Here is a 15,816-nt window from a genome sequence, read left to right on the forward strand (position 1 = left end):
GTACTAAAGGTTCTAGGTCTTATGGCTGCAGCCATTGTTCTTCTACCACTGGCTCGCTTCCATATGCGTCTTCTGCAGTGGGTGTTATTCACTCAGTGGTCGTACCACAGTCTTCCGATGAGGCACGAAATCTTAGTCGCACAATCGTGCAGAACTCATCTGAACTGGTGGATATCTTCCCCTCTTCTTCATCAGGGCCGACCCTTTATTCCCCCTCTTCCAGTTGCCACAGTTACTATGGATGCCTCTCTGATCGGGTGGGGGGGGGCATTATCAGGGCAGGATGGTCCACGGGACGTGGCAACCCATAGAATACCATCTGCACATCAATGTCCTGGAGATGAGAGCAGTGCTTTTAACGTTGCAAGCCCTCAACGACTTTCTTCCCACGGGGACTATTGCAGTACAAACGGACAACATGTCCGTGGTCTGGTACATCAACAAGCAGGGCGGGACCAGGTCCTATCCGTTGTGTCGAGAAGCTCTCAGACTTTGGCAATGGGCAATCTCCTCTCATCGGTTTCTGATAGCAACGCATATCCCCGGCAGGTCCAACCTCTTGGCGGACAGGCTGAGCAGATCCATTCTAATGCCTCACGAGTGGTCTCTCAATCAATCTGTAGTGGATCAGATTTTTCTGAAGTGGGGCACACCTTGTCGCGATCTTTTTGCTACACCTCAAAACAACAAGTTCCCCAATTTTTTCACCCTCTTTCCCCTACCAGACCAACCCCTGAGAGACTCTCTAACCCAGGATTGGCCCCGGGGACTTCTGTACGCTTTTCCTCCCTTTCCCTTGATTCCACAAGTCATTCAGAAAGCCACCGTTTTGAGGGCCAAGTTGATTCTCATTGCCCCTTACTGGCCTCGACAAATTTGGTTTCCGTCTCTGCATCGTCACCTCCTGGTGCAGCCCTGGCATCTGGACCCAGTTCCGGATCTCTTGATCCACCAGTCGGGTCAGCAGCACCGGGCCATTCATTCTCTCAACCTCACTGCTTGGTTGCTCCACTTCCTTCCCTAGCCAGGCTTCCGATGATCTCTGATTCTGTCAGAGACATCTTAGTGTCTTCTTTAAAGTCGTCCACTAGAACTGTTTATGCTAGCAAGTGGCGACGTTTTTCTATTTGGGCAAATTCCAGGAATATTGATCCCTTTACGGCTCCTGTGCATTCTGTTTTAGATTTCCTGGCTGAAGTTTTTCATTCAGGATCTTCTTCATCTACAGTTAAAGTTCAACTGGCTGCTATTTCCAAGTATCATGTTGGCTTGCATGATAATAACATTGTCTCACAGATTATGCAAGGCCTTTCTGAGAGGAGATTTCTCCTGAAGCCGCCGATAAAGCATCCTCCTCCGCAATGGGATCTAAATTTAATGTTGGCATCCTTGATGCTACCTCCCTTCGAACCGTCTGCTTCATGTTCTTTGAAGTTATTGACCTGGAAAACTATATTCTTACTGGCTGTCACTTCAGCAAGAAGGGTTTCCGAGATTCAAGCTCTCTGCATTCGTTCCCCTTACTTGGTTTTTCATAAGGACAGGGTATCCTTAAGAACGAACCCGTCCTTTCTCCCCAAAGTGGTGTCTCAAACCAATATTAACCAATCCATAGATCTACCAGTCTTTTTCCCAAACTATTCTGATAGAGCTGAACAAAAGCTTCATTTTTTGGATGTCCATCGTCAGCTCAGGTACTATTTGCATAGAACTAAACAATTCAGGAAATCGGACCAATTATTTGTCTCCTATGCAGAAAACAGGATAGGTCTTCCAGTTTCTAAAGTGACCTTATCCAGATGGTTGACTTCCACCATTTCCTATGTGTACTCTCTCAGAGGCAAGCAGCTACCTTCTAAACCGAAAGCACACTCAGCCAGGAGTCTATCCACTTCTGCAGCCTTTCAGGATAGACTACCCATTGATACCATTTGTGCAGCAGCTACGTGGGCCACGCCTCATACCTTTGTCTCTCATTACAAGTTAGACTTGGCCTCCAGAGACAGGGCCAGTTTTGGTTCCACAGTTCTCAAGAGTCTATTCCATTGAGCCACCCGGGATACAGGTGCTAGGGACGCGGTCCCATCCAGCAAGAATGAAGGCGAGATTGACAACTTAACATTTAGAAGTTATGTACCTACCATAACGTTCCATGTTAGTTGTCTTCTCTCGCCTTCTTTCTTGCGTCCCTCCCTCCTTCCCCCTGGCCTGGACAGATCTTGAAGAGTTCCTATCAGGTTGTTCCTCCTGAGCCTTCATATGAGGACTCTTATTATGAACTTGTTTCCTAATTATGTTAGGTTAGTCCTTAGCAGGGTAGGTTAGCTACCAAACGAGATCTGAGGTAGTTCCGCCTTGCATCATGGGATATAGGGTTGCCTCATGCTGGTAAAAGGAGTTCTCAAGCTAAAGCAAGTGCCGAGTCGGAGCCGAGGATCGGCTCCGAACCCATCCAGCAAGAAAGAAGGCGAGAGAAGACAACTAACATGGAACGTTATGGTAGGTACATGACTTCTAATTTCTTCCTCTGATGAGGAATATTCCTTTCCTCCTTATGAGGATTCGGATGCAGAGGATTCCCTGCCCTCTGCTTCTCCGCCTGAGGATTTCTCTTTTGGGGAGACCTTACATGAGATGAGGGAACATTTTCATTGGGAAGTCCAGGATTATTCTGCTTCCAAGAAGAGGCTTAGGGAATTCCTCCTTCTTCCTCAACACAGGCCTTTAGCTATTCCTCCTGTTCTTGATATTGTGGATGATGCCTTTTCTGAGGCTGATTTGAATCCTGATTCTATGGCCCCTGCTCCTTCTAAGCCTGATAGATTTTACAGGGTCCCTGATTCTCATTTATTCTTATTCAAGAACCCTTCTGCGGATCCTGAAACTGTTTCTCAGGGTTCTAAGGCTGCTAAGGTTGCTTCTTCCAAAAATCCTATTCCCTCTGAGAAGGATTCTCGTGCCTTAGACAGGTGGGGTAAAAAGGTATATACTTCTGCTACCCTTGCTATTAGGGCTTTAAATTGCCAGTTTCATATGTTTAAGTATCAGCAATTTCTTTTGTCTGTTTTGAAGCAAAAGCTTGCTACCTTTCCGGCATGTGCAGAGGATAAGGAGTTGCAGGATGTATTGCATGCAACTGAACAAGTGAACAAGCATAGTTTGCATTGTGGTTTTGATGCTTTGGAAGCTTCTTGCAGGGCCACAGCCTCTGGTACTGTTATTAGGAGACATGCCTGGCTTCGTGAACAAAGTTTGCCGCAACAGGTTAAGGCTAAATTTTTAGATGCCCCTGTTCAGCATGATGTTTTATTTGTATCCAAGGCTGAAGAGGTTATTAAAAAGATGGAAGAAAAGGCAAAATCTATGCAGACTGTGAAAGATTTCTTACAAGTTCAGCCGCCTAGATTTTCCAGGAATTGGCCCTCCAAGAATTGGTCCTTTCCCACGTCTGACAGCCTCAAAGGGGAAGGTATAGACGCTACAGAGGTCGTGGTCAAGCTCAGGCCTCTTACAGATCCAGGCAATGGACTGCTTCTTCACCTAGAAGGGGAGAAGACAGATCCCAATCTCAAAGGAAGCAGAATCAATGACTCTCTCGGATGGGCTTCAGGACCCCTTTACCTGGATGCCCCTCTCGGAGGAAAGCTTTCTCTTTTTTACAGAAATTGGACTCGTATTACCCAGGACAAATGGGTATTGGACGTGATTTTAAGAGGCTACAAGTTCCATTTGCATACTCTGCCAAGGGTTATCGGTTGGCCAGATCTGCCAAAACATCAATGGGCAGAGGCCTTAAATCAAGTGGATGCTCTACTGGCCATGAGAGCCATAGAGCCTGTTCCTTTCTCAGAAATGGGAAAAGGCTTTTACTCGACTATTTCTGGTTCCAAGAAAACAAAACTCATGGAGACCTATTCTGGACCTTTCAGTGTTAAACACCTTTTTGGAAATTTCAAAATGCTTACTCTACAACAACTGCTTCCAGTACTCTCCCAGGACGCTTGGATGGTGACATTGGACCTAAAGGAGGCCTACTTACACATTCCCATCAGGCAGGAACGCAGGAAATTCCTCAGATTCAAAGCAGGCTCGAGGCACTTTCAATTCTCTGTACTGCCCTTTGGTTTATCTACTGCGCCCAGGGTTTTTACCAAGTGCCTGGCCCCAGTAGTGGCTTATTGCAGACTTCAGGGGATTCAGATTTACCCCTATTTGGACGACTGCCTTATCCAGGCAGACAGCAAGGACCTTTTACTTCAACATCTGGATTTTGTTCAACGTCTCTTCCTCCTCCTGGGATTTTCAGTGAACATAAAAAAGTCACAATTGATTCCTTCTCAACAAATGATATTTTTGGGAGCCCTCCTAAATACAACCTTACAAAGGGCTTTCCTTACTCCAGAAAAACAAATACAGCTGGTTTCAGTTTTCAAAACCTTGGCAACCTTAACTCAGCTCACTGCAAGGAAATTCCTGCAGGCACTGGGCTATATGGCTTCATGCATTCTGTTAATTCCAAATGTGAGGCTTCATATGAGAAAGCTTCAATGGTACCTGAAAAGTGTATGGTCACAACATTACCAAGATCTGGACACTTTGATTCCTCTGATCCCCTGCCTCCAAAAGGAGTTCCTTTGGTGGTCCAGGGTGTGCGCTTTAAACGAAGGGAAGCCTTTTCGTCTACCTCAACCTTCTCAGATCATGACCACGGACGCCTCGGATTATGCTTGGGGAGCACATTTTCTAAACAATTGCCAGCAGGGGACCTGGACAAAGAATCACCTTCACTGGCACATCAATCTGAAGGAAATGTTGGCAGTTCAAAATGCTCTTCTGGCCTTCAAGACCCATTTGCATCCAGGGCCTCTTCTAATTCGTACAGACAACACCACAGTCATGTGGTACATAAACAAGCAGGGGGGGCTCTCATTCATACCCCCTTTGCAGACTAGCTATGACTTTATGGGACATAGCTCTAAGTCTGAATCTGCATCTTCAGGCTCAATTCATTCCAGGAAAGCAGAATCTCTTAGCAGACAGCCTAAGCAGAAACATTTTGGATCCTCACGAATGGATGCTAGACACCAACTTATTCAACAGGATAACTGCAGTTTGGGGGTGTCCCCAGATAGATCTGTTTGCATCCCATCTCAATCATCAGCTGCCCCTCTTTTGCACCAGGTCCTTCCACAAAACAGCTTGGAAAGTGGATGCCCTGTCATTCAGTTGGAGGAACCTTTCCGGGATATGCCTTCCCTCCTCTTCTTCCCCGGATATTACTGAAGATAAAACAGGACAAGCCCAAGTTCATCAACTTGATTGCTCCAAATTGGCCTCGACAGTTTTGGTATCCAACCTTACAACATCTGTGCTTGGAACCTCCTTGGATCCTTCCTCTGTACCCTTCTCTTCTGTCCCAGCATCAGGGTCAGATGCTACACCCTCATCTCAAGACCCTTTGCCTGGCAGCTTGGCTCTTCAAGGAAATTTGATTTCTTCTAAGCTCCCCAAACAAGTTTTGGATGTTCTTCTAGAAGCCAGACGGCCTAGCACTAGGAAATCCTATGCCTCTAAATGGAAAAGGTTTTGTATTTGGATGCAGGACCTTGGCTCTAACCCTTTTGTGCCTGATCTCTCGTCTATTTTGCTTTACCTTTCAGACCTTTTGTCTAAAGGCCTTTTTTTTTCTTCCATTAAGATTCATGCTTCTGCTATATCTGCTCATTTTAATACTGACCCTCCTGTTTTTTCTCATCCATTGGTGAGACAATTCTTGAGAGGAGCTAAGAATTTGAGGCCTCCCAGGACCCCTCCTGTCCCTGCCTGGGATCTTAACTATGTTTTGGAAAAACTCCCTTTGCCTCCTTTTGAGCCTGCTGCGGCTTCTGATATTAATTTTTTATCCTGGAAGACAGTTCCTAATCCTCAAAATAAAGGGGAAAGAATTTTGCATTCATTGGACGTACACAGACAGTTACGATTTTACTTGGACAAGACTAAAGAGTTCAGAAAATCTGACCAATTGTTTGTTTCTTTTGCCTCCAGTTCTCTTGGAAAGGCTATTTCCAAACAAACTATTTCCAAATGGATTGCCTATGGAATAAGATTTTGTTACACACATCATGGGAAACAGTTTCCAGGTACTGTGAGAAGTCATTCTACTAGAGCAGCTGCCACTTCTACTGCTTTTCTCAGAGGAGTCCCTACCAAGGATATCTTGGAAGCTGCCACTTGGAGTCCTGTGCATACCTTTTCCAAGCACTACAATCTCCCTTTATATTCTAAGACCAGGACGGGTTTTGCCTCTGCTGTTTGCAGGGCCTTCTTGCTGCCCCTTAGGTTCATAGGTTCATACTAGGCTATCTGCCCAAGGGCATTTATAAGCCTAGCCCATAGTTATGTGGCTTCCGCCACCCCTTTAGTTTGAATAAAAACTATGCCTATCATTTTGCTGTGCCTCTGTCAAGCAGTGACACTGAAGTAATCCCTGGGGTATATCTGCAATCTCCCATCCATTGGTCAAGATTCCTCTTGAACAAGGCCAGAGAGGTGCTCTGCCTCACATGTACCGGGATTTTGTTCCACAGCATAGGGAGTCTCTGGGTGGTGAATCTGTCCCTCCAGCATGTTCTATTTATAACCGTGTCAAGGTTTAAGTCTCCCGCCCTTGTGGTTCTGAGGGATCTAGATTTTTTGAGGTGAAGCATATTCATCAAATCTGGGTTTGACATGGCCTTATATGTCAGGCACAGGTCACCTCTGAGCAAGCGGTGTGAGACTGAATAGAGCTGGAGTTCTTTCAGTCGGGCAGCATAAGACATATTTTTGAGACCCTTTATCCTTTTGGTGAGGAACTTTTGGGGCCTTTCAAGCTGCAGCAGGTGTCTGGTCAGATACATTCCGAACAGGACATTGTACTCAATCATAGGTCTAATGAGTGATGAGTAGAGGGGGACGATGACCTCCCTTGATCTAGATGTGAATCCCTTCATGATCAGGTGGGCGATATAGAAGGTTTTCCTAACTACTTTAGCAACATGAGTGTCCAACGAAAGGCTACTGTCAACCTGGGTCCCCAGATCCCTGATGACTTTTTCTGTGCTCAGTGGATTGCCACCTATATGGTAGCTAGGGGTAACCTTGTTTTTCCCGAAGGGTATGACTATGCATTTTTTGGCGTTTAACTTCAGGCCATGGCTCTGGCACCAGTTATCCGTTTCTGTGAGGTCCTTCTGGAGGATATCTGTGTCAGATGTGTTTTCGACTATGGCGCCCAGTTTACAGTCATCTGCAAACTTTGTCAGCCATAACCCTCCTGTGTTTGCTTGTACTTCAGAAAAGTAGATGCCGAACAAGAGTGGACCCAGGACTGAGCCCTGTGGGACACCACTTGTGACAGGCTTTGAGTCTGACATGGCTCCAGCAACTCTGACCCTGTGGGTTCTGTCACTTAGCCAGTTTGCAACCCATCTTGTGATGTATGGGTTTACATTCAAGCTGATGAGTTTTTCGATGATACCTGAGTGGGGTATTGTGTCGAAGGCCTTTGCCAGGTCGAGGTAGGCTGTATGGACTGCCTTTCCCTCATCAATGGCCTTGGTGACTGTCTCGAAAAAGTCAACCAAGTTTAAGAGGCAGGATCTACCTTTGACAAAGCCAAACTAGGTTGGATCCAAAGTCTGCAAGTTCCCTATGTCTTTATTTGAGTTCCATTATGATCCTCTCCATAGCTTTGCAGATAAGGCTTGTCAAGCTAATGGGGCGGTAATTTCCAGGGTCTGTGGAGGCACCGCCCTTATGAAGTGGGACCACAGTCGCGTCGCCACTCCTTGAGTGTATCCTGAGGTGAGGCTAAGATTAAACAGCTGTCCTAACTGTGGGTTTAATTCCTCGTTGAGTTCGTGAAGCACACAGCCGGGGACACCATCCGGTCCCATGGATGCTGTGTTTTTTGCTTTAGTGAGGGCAGTTCTCACCTGGGCGTTGGAGATGTTTGGGGGCTACAATCCTCTGGAATAGATATCTCTCCTTTTGGGGAGGGGAGAAGTTTGCACTGAACCTGTCAGCCAGTATGTTGGCAATGTGTGTAGGTTCAGTAATTTTCACATCATTTTGAACTAATTCTGAGCATATCTGGGAGTTTCCTCCTAGGTTTCTAACATAGCTAAAGAAGGCCTTATGATTCTCTTTAGAGTCCTTGGCGATTTTTCTCTCAAAATTTGCCTTGGATGATTTTATGAGAGCTTTTAGTTTTTTACTTATAATGATCAAAGGTGTCTTACCTTTCAAGGATTTTGCTCTATCTTGTAGTAGCTTCCTCCTTTTGTTGTAGAGCTTGTTTATGGCTGGGGTCCACCAGACTGGACGCTTGCCTTTGGTACAGAGAGTCTTAGTTTTGTTTGGGATTGCCTGATCCATGCAGTCCTGTAGGTGCTGGTAGAAGGCATTTGTAAGTGATTCAGCGGTTTGAGTAATGTTTACCACTGGCTCAGGGGCCTTAAAGGAGACCACACTAGTTTTTAGAAGTGTGAAATCGGCTTTTGAGAAGTTTTCACTGTGGTCTTTTTTGTTTCAGGTGGGGGCGGGATGAGGACCTCCAGCGAGATTAGTTTATGATCTGATCTCACCAGGAGGGGTATACTTCCGGTGTTGAACATTTTGATCCCATGTTCGTGATGATGAGATCAAGTATGTTTTCTCCTCTTGTGGGGATGGTGACTAGTTGTTCCATGGCATTTGAGTTTATGAACTCCAGGAATCTTTGTGTTAGAGTGTTCGGGCTTGAGTAGTGTTCCCAGTCTATATTAGGGTAGTTGAAGTCACCTAGTATGATGGTGTTTGGAGATACATTTATCCCCTCCAATGTTTTCAGGAAGGCCATGTGAGGTTCCTGAGTTTGAGAGGGTGGCCTGTAACATGCTACAAATTGCAGAGCAGTCTTGCCTATGGTTAATTGCACCTGGATGGTCTCCGATGCATCGTGCGTTGCCACCAACCTTGAGGTGTGGGTGTCCTTTATGAATATGGACACCCCCCCCTCCTTTCTTGGTGTTGTCCGGATTTTCTTCTATCTAAGCCTCCTCCCTTTCTTCACTGCTTTGGGATTCCACCCTACAGTTATGACTGCAACAGTGAAACACGAAGAACATAGTACAGTTGTGTACACCTACCATAAATGTAGATGTTCGAGTGTCTTCACTGTTGCAGTCGGTGTTTCCCTCCCTCCTATCCCCTCTTTTTTCACTTTATGGTGTGTTTGTGTTTCTTTGTTGGACTCATTTTTTGTTTATTGGGGATTTCTGACATCTGGGGCAAGAAAGGCTGGAGAAGATGGCGTCGGCTGAGGGCTATGTACCAGAGCGTACTGACGTCAGGGTACTAGCTTGTGCAGCCGACGCCGGACCCAGACTTTGTGATTCTGGCCGACCTCGGGCTGCCTGCCGGCAGGATCACCCTACAGTTATGACTGCAACAGTGAAGACACTCGAACATCTACATTTATGGTAGGTGTACACAACTGTACTTTCTGCTTTGGATTTTGGATCCCCACCCGGATCTCATATCTCACCCCTCAGGAGTTCCTCATCCAAATCTGGACAATCTGAAGCTCACAGCTTGGCTGCTCCAGTTCCCGTAATTGCCAGGGCTCCAGGTTTTTCTTCTGTCAAGTCTATTGTAGTGGCAGCTCTTAAATCCTCCTAGAAAAATCTACCATAGCAGATGGAAGCATTTTTCCATCTGGGCCTCTCAGAGAAACTTGGATCCCTTCTCGGCACCAATTCCGGCTTTTCTTGATTTTTTGGTAATCATTTTTTAACAAGGGGCTAGTTTTTCCGACAGTGAAGGTACAACTTGCTGCCATTTCCAGTTTCCACATTGGTGAAAATATGAGTTCTTTGGCTTCTTTCAGATTGTGCAAAGCCTTTATGAAAGGTACCTTTCTCTTGCGTCCCCCCGTCAAAGATCCCACTCCTCCATGGGACCTTCCCTTGGTGTTGCAAGCGCTGGTTGCGCCTCCTTTTGAGCCGGCTGCAGCAGTAGATCTTAAATTTGTGTCCTGGAAGACCGCCTTTAAAGTGGCTATGACCTCTGTATGGAGGGTCTCAGAACTCCAGGCATGGTCTGTCAAGGTCCCGTACATGGTTTCTCTACGTACCAATCCCTCGATGTTCTTCGTTCCCCATTGCTGCAGTCCTTACTATTGGGTATAGTCCGCGTCCAGTCGGCCCGAATACCAGAGTATAAGGCTGACGTCGGTCAGGGCGCATTAGACTGACGTCAGTACGTCAGGGTACTAATGCGCATGACCGACGTCATATCCTCAGTCTTTTTTGCCGCATGGTCCGATGCAGAAGCAGTTTTGCGAGTGCAGGTTGGCGTTCTGAAATATTTCCGAAACCGGAGTTTCAGACCGAAACAGAGTTGGCTAAGTACCCCGTTGGGGAACATTTTGCTTTTTTCTTGCCTCAGTATTTTACGGATGTCAGAAAAAGTGAATAACTGTATTTCTTGTGGGAAACAGATACCTCATAGGGATTACCATACCTTGTGTATACCTTGTTTAGGGCCTGAGCACGACGTTGTTGGTTGCCGCTCTTGTGCTAGGTTTAACAAACGCACTATTAAGAGGAGGTTAGACTGTGCCAGGTTAGTGTTTGGGAAGCGTTGCAATTATAAAATGCCGTCGGATGCTCCGGCCGCGCCCAAGAAGCGCAAGGACAAATCAGCGAAGCCTAGGGTTGATGAACCGGCAGTCCCGGACGTCGGTTCTTTAGAAGGCTCAGTGGAGCCAGAGGTTTTGCCAGGAGTTTCCATGGAGTCTCAGGCAGAAACTTTACTGTTACAGGATGTGCCTTCTCAGGAGGTAGGCCAGGCTGAGGGGGCTTCTCTGGTAACTGTTCTTCCCTCTCTTCCCAAGGTAGTTAGAGCCTCTCCTTCTGTTGCCAAAACTTCTTTGAGAGGTAGGCCTAGTTCAGCTTCAGTGGGGGCTTCTCCTAGCATTTCGGGTTCTGTACCTAAGAAACATATGCTTAAAATGGCAGAAGATTTGATTACTATGATTAGAGGTTCTATGCCCCGCCTGATAAGAGGCCTAGGGTGGAACCGGAGTTTGATAGTTTTGAACAGTGTTCAGAGGCTTCAGAGTCTTCTGCAGAAGACTTGCAGGAGTATCCTACTTATTCTGATTCTGATGTGGATGATTCCACTCCTACAGCTTCTCCTCCTGAGGATTTCTCATTTTCAGAGACTCTGCATTCCATGAGGGAGCACTTTAAATGGGAAGGCCAGGATTACTCTGATTCAGGAAAAGGCTTAGGGAATTCTTGTTTTACCCCAGCATAGGCCCTTAGCTATTCCTCCTGTGTTGAATGTGGTGGAAGATGTTTTGCAGAGGCTTCACTGAACCCTGACTCTTTGCCTCCTGCTCCTGTTAAGCCTGATAGGTATTATAGGGTGCCGAAGCTCATAAGTATTTGTTTAAGAGTCCTAGGGCGGACCCAGAAACTATTTCTCAAGGGCCTAAAGGTGTTAAGGCCTCTGTGGTTAAAAATCCTGTTCCCACTGATAGAGGCAAGGGCTTTGGATAGGTGGGGAAAGAAAGTGTATACTTCTTCCACTCTAGCCATGAGGCGTTGAATTGTCAGTTTCACATGCTAAAATATCAGAATTATCTCCTTTCACAATTAAAATCTAAGGTGGATGCTTTGGCGGAAGGTATTGAGTGAAAAGAGTTGCTGGATTTGGTTCATGTGTCTGAACAAGTGGGTAAGCATTCTTTGCAATGTGGTTTTGATGCTGTACAGGCCTCCTCGAGGGTGGCTGCTACTAGTTCTGTTCTTCGCAGGCATGCCTGGTTGAAGGATCAGAATTTAGCTGAGCATGTTAAGACAAGGATTTTGGATGCTCCTTTACAGTCTGATGTGTTGTTTGGATCGCCTGTGGAAGCAGTTTTAAAGAAAATGGAAGACAAAGCTAAGTCTATGCAAACTGTTAAAGATTTTTGCAGGTGCAGCCACCAAGTTTAGTAGAAATTGGCCTGCTAAGGGGTGGACATATCCTGCTTATGATTCCCAGTCTAGGGGTAGGTCTAGGCGTGGTAGGGGCAGGGCGCAAGGTTCTTTTAGGCCTAGAACAGGAGTTCACCTGCTCAGACTTCTGGTGAGGGCAGGGGTCAGTCCTTTCGTAAACAGACCCAATGACCTGTCTTTTCAGCTGCCAGTAGATTCTCGTCTGGCAGCTCCTTTGGGAGGAAGACTGTCTCTTTTCAAAGAAAATTGGGATTTAATTACTCAAGACAAATGGGTGTTGGATATCATTCACCACGGTTACAGATTTTATTTCCATACAATGCCCCTTTCAAAGGCATGCCAGACGTTCCTCCTCCACAAAGAAAGGAGGCTCACAAGCAAGTTTCTCAGTTACTCCGGATGGGGCCATTCAGCCAGTCCCTGTATCAGAAAGGGGCCTAGGATTTTATTCTCGCCTGTTCCTAGTACCAAAGAAGGGGAACACGTGGAGACCAATTTTGGATTTATCTCTCCTCAACACTTTTCTGGACATTCCCAAGTTCAAGATGTTGGCGTTACAACAGCTTTTACCTCTGCTGGGCAAAGATCACTGGATGGTAACTTTAGATCTCAAGGAAGCTTACCTTCATGTGCCTATAAGGCTAAGTTGCAGGAAGTATCTGCGGTTTCGAGCTGGAAATTCTCATTATCAGTTCTCTGCATTGCCCTTTGGCTTATCTACTGCCCAGAGTATTCACAAAGGTTCTGGCTCCAGTGATAGCTTACTTCAGGCTTCAAGGAATTCAAATCTATCCTTACTTGGGCGACTGCCTGATTCTGGCTCAAAAAGGAAGACCTTCTACAACATCTGGAATATGTTATAGCAGTGCTAAGATGCCTAGGGTATTCTGTGAGCGAAATAAAGTCCAGTCTAGTACCCTCTCAAGACATGTGCTTTCTGGGTGTGAGACTGAATACAGCAGCCCAGATGGCCTTTTGACCCCGGACAAACAAAAGAGTCTGTCACTTTACTTCCATCAACTATCTCATCAGTCCGTGCTGACTGCAAGGACAGTCCTTCAAGCATTAGGGTTCATGGCATCTTGTATTCTGGTGCTTCCCAATGCCAAACTGCATATGAGGAAGCTACAATGGTATCTCAAAATGTATGGACACAGCACTGCCAGGATTTGGACACTGTCATTCAAATAATACCTTGCCTTCAAAAGAATTTTTGTGGTGGGCTCAGGAATGTCACCTAAACAAGGGACTCTCTGTGACCCGGCCAGAGGCGAGTCAGATTTTAACGACAGATGCCTCGGACATTGCTTGGGGAGCTCATCTAAATGGAAAGTGGATACAAGACAAGTGGCCTGCCAGACTACAGCATCTACATATCAACATGAAGGAGATGTTAGCAGTCCAGTTTGCATTAATGGCTTTCAAGGAGTTACTTCTTCCAGGGCAGGTGTTGATTCTAACAGACAACACAACTGTCATGTGGTACATCAACAAACAAGGGGAACACATTCTTATCCTCTATGCAGGCAAGCAATGATTTTATGGGAGACTGCGCTAAGCTTGCAACTAACTCTTCAGGCAAGGTTTCTGCCAGGAGCACAGAACTCCTTAGCAGATGTGTTAAGCAGACAAATCATGGATCCCCACAGTGGAAACTGGATCTTCATGTATTTCAAAATTGACAGTGTCATGGGGACTCCAGACATAGATCTGTTCGCTTCTCCACTAAACCACCAGCTGCCACAGTATTGCACAAAGGGGTTTCATCACACAGCTTGGAAAGTGGATGCTCTGTCTTTCAGTTGGAAAAACCTTCATGTGTATGCCTTTCCTCCTCTGCCTCTTCTTCCAAAGGTACTATTAAAGGTCAGACAAGACAGGCCAAGGATGATTTTGATAGCTCCAGATTGGCCTCGGCAACACTGGTACCCACTACTACGGAGTCTGGTAAGGAAGCCTCCATGGCCTTTACCTCTGATTCCTCATCTGTTATCTCAGAAGGATGGTCATCTGCTCAATGTCAAGCTTCACTCTCATCTAACAGCCTGGCATATTCTGTGTTGAAACACAGCAGGTCTCAACTTCCTCAACAAGTTTTAAATGTGATTATGGAAGCTAGAAGACCTAGTACAAGGAAAGTGTACGCAGAAAAATGGAAGAGATTTTTATTTTGGAGTACAGCAAAGAATTTGCAGGTTTCTGAGCCTAATTTGAGTGTGGCTCTTCAATATCTTACTGAGTTATTGGACAAAGGTTTGTCCTTCTCTTCCATTAAGATTCATGCTGCAGCAATTTCAGCTCACTATGATTGTGACCCACCATTGTTTTCGCACCCTTTGTTCAAGCAGTTTCTTAGAGGGCAAAGAATATAAGACCCCCGTAGAGCTCCTACTCCTGCTTGGGATCTCAATTTTGTGTTGGAAAAACTTACTCTACAACCTTTTGAGCCTGCGGCTACTGCTGAATTGAAATACTTGTCATGGAAGACTGCTTTTCTGTTGGCTATTACTTCTGCAAGAAGGGTGTCTGAGTTGCAGGCCCTTATGGCAGTAGAGCCATTTTGATTTTCCATAAGGATAGGGTATCATTACGCACTAATCCTTCCTTTATGCCTAAGGTGGTTTCTAGTGTGGCTTTAAACCAAACTATTCATTTGCCTACTTTTTATGCAGACCCCCAAAATAAAGGGGAACAGATTTTGCACACTTTAGATGTACACAGGCAATTGCGTTATTATTTAAGCAGGACTAAGGATTTCAGGCAGTCTCAGCAGTTGTTTGTTTCTTTTGCTTTGAGTTCACAGGGCAAGCCTGTGTCAAAACAAACTATTTCTAGGTGGATTGGCTTTTGCATTGCATTTTGTTATTCCCATCATGGCAAGGAGATTCCAGCTGGGATTAGGCCTCATTCCACTAGGGCTACTGCCACTTCAACAGCTTTTCTAAGGGGTGGCAACTAAGGATATTTTGGAAGCAGCTACTTGGAGTTCAGTGCATACTTTCTCTAAGCATTATCACCTTCCTATCTACTCTAAGTCTAGGGCTGGTTTTGCCACAGCTGTTTTGCAAGGCATGTTGTCAGTTCCTGCTTCTTTATGATTTGCCAGCCTCCCTTACCTCTGCTTTGGGATTCTACCCAATAGTAAGGACTGCAGCAATGGGGAGAAGAACATAGTACAGTTTTGTACCTACCATAAATGTAGATGTTCGAGGATCCCCATTGCTGCAGTCCAATCTCCCTCCTTCCCCTCTGTGTTTAGGGGTGGTTGTGTAGGTGAGGTTACATGCTTATATTTTTGTATATATTCTTGTATATATTGTACATATTTTTGGTGCAGGTATTTTGGGCCTTGTCTTTTTAGGGTCTTCTGACATCTGGGGCAAGAAAAGACTGAGGATATGACGTCGGTCATGCGCATTAGTACCCTGACGTACTGACGTCAGTCTAATGCGCCCTGACCGACGTCAGCCTTATACTCTGGTATTCGGGCCGACTGGACGCGGACTATACCCAATAGTAAGGACTGCAGCAATGGGGATCCTCGAACATCTACATTTATGGTAGGTACAAAACTGTACTTTTCTTCCCAAAGTGGCGTCTGAGGCAATCAGACTATCATTTTACCTGTTTTCTTTCCAAATTTCAAAAATAAAGGTGAATACAAGTTGCATTTGTTAAGTGTTCATAGACAACTATATTTTTATTTGCACAGAACCAAGGCCTTTTGAAAGTCTGACCAGTTGTCTGTGTCTTTCTCTAAACTGTTTTTGGGTAAACCCATTTCCAA

General features: G+C 45.6%; 1 protein-coding gene across 1 annotated transcript in view; it reads left to right on the forward strand.

Annotated features, from left to right (window-relative positions):
- LOC122809594 (exosome component 10-like) overlaps positions 1-15,816 on the forward strand; it is a 1,034,611-nt gene that overhangs the window by 101,452 nt on the left and 917,343 nt on the right. The window lies entirely within an intron of this gene.

Source organism: Protopterus annectens, chromosome 8.part0 (genome assembly GCF_019279795.1).
Source record: "Protopterus annectens isolate FY-2018-M chromosome 8.part0, PAN1.0, whole genome shotgun sequence".
Lineage (NCBI taxonomy): Eukaryota > Metazoa > Chordata > Ceratodontiformes > Protopteridae > Protopterus > Protopterus annectens.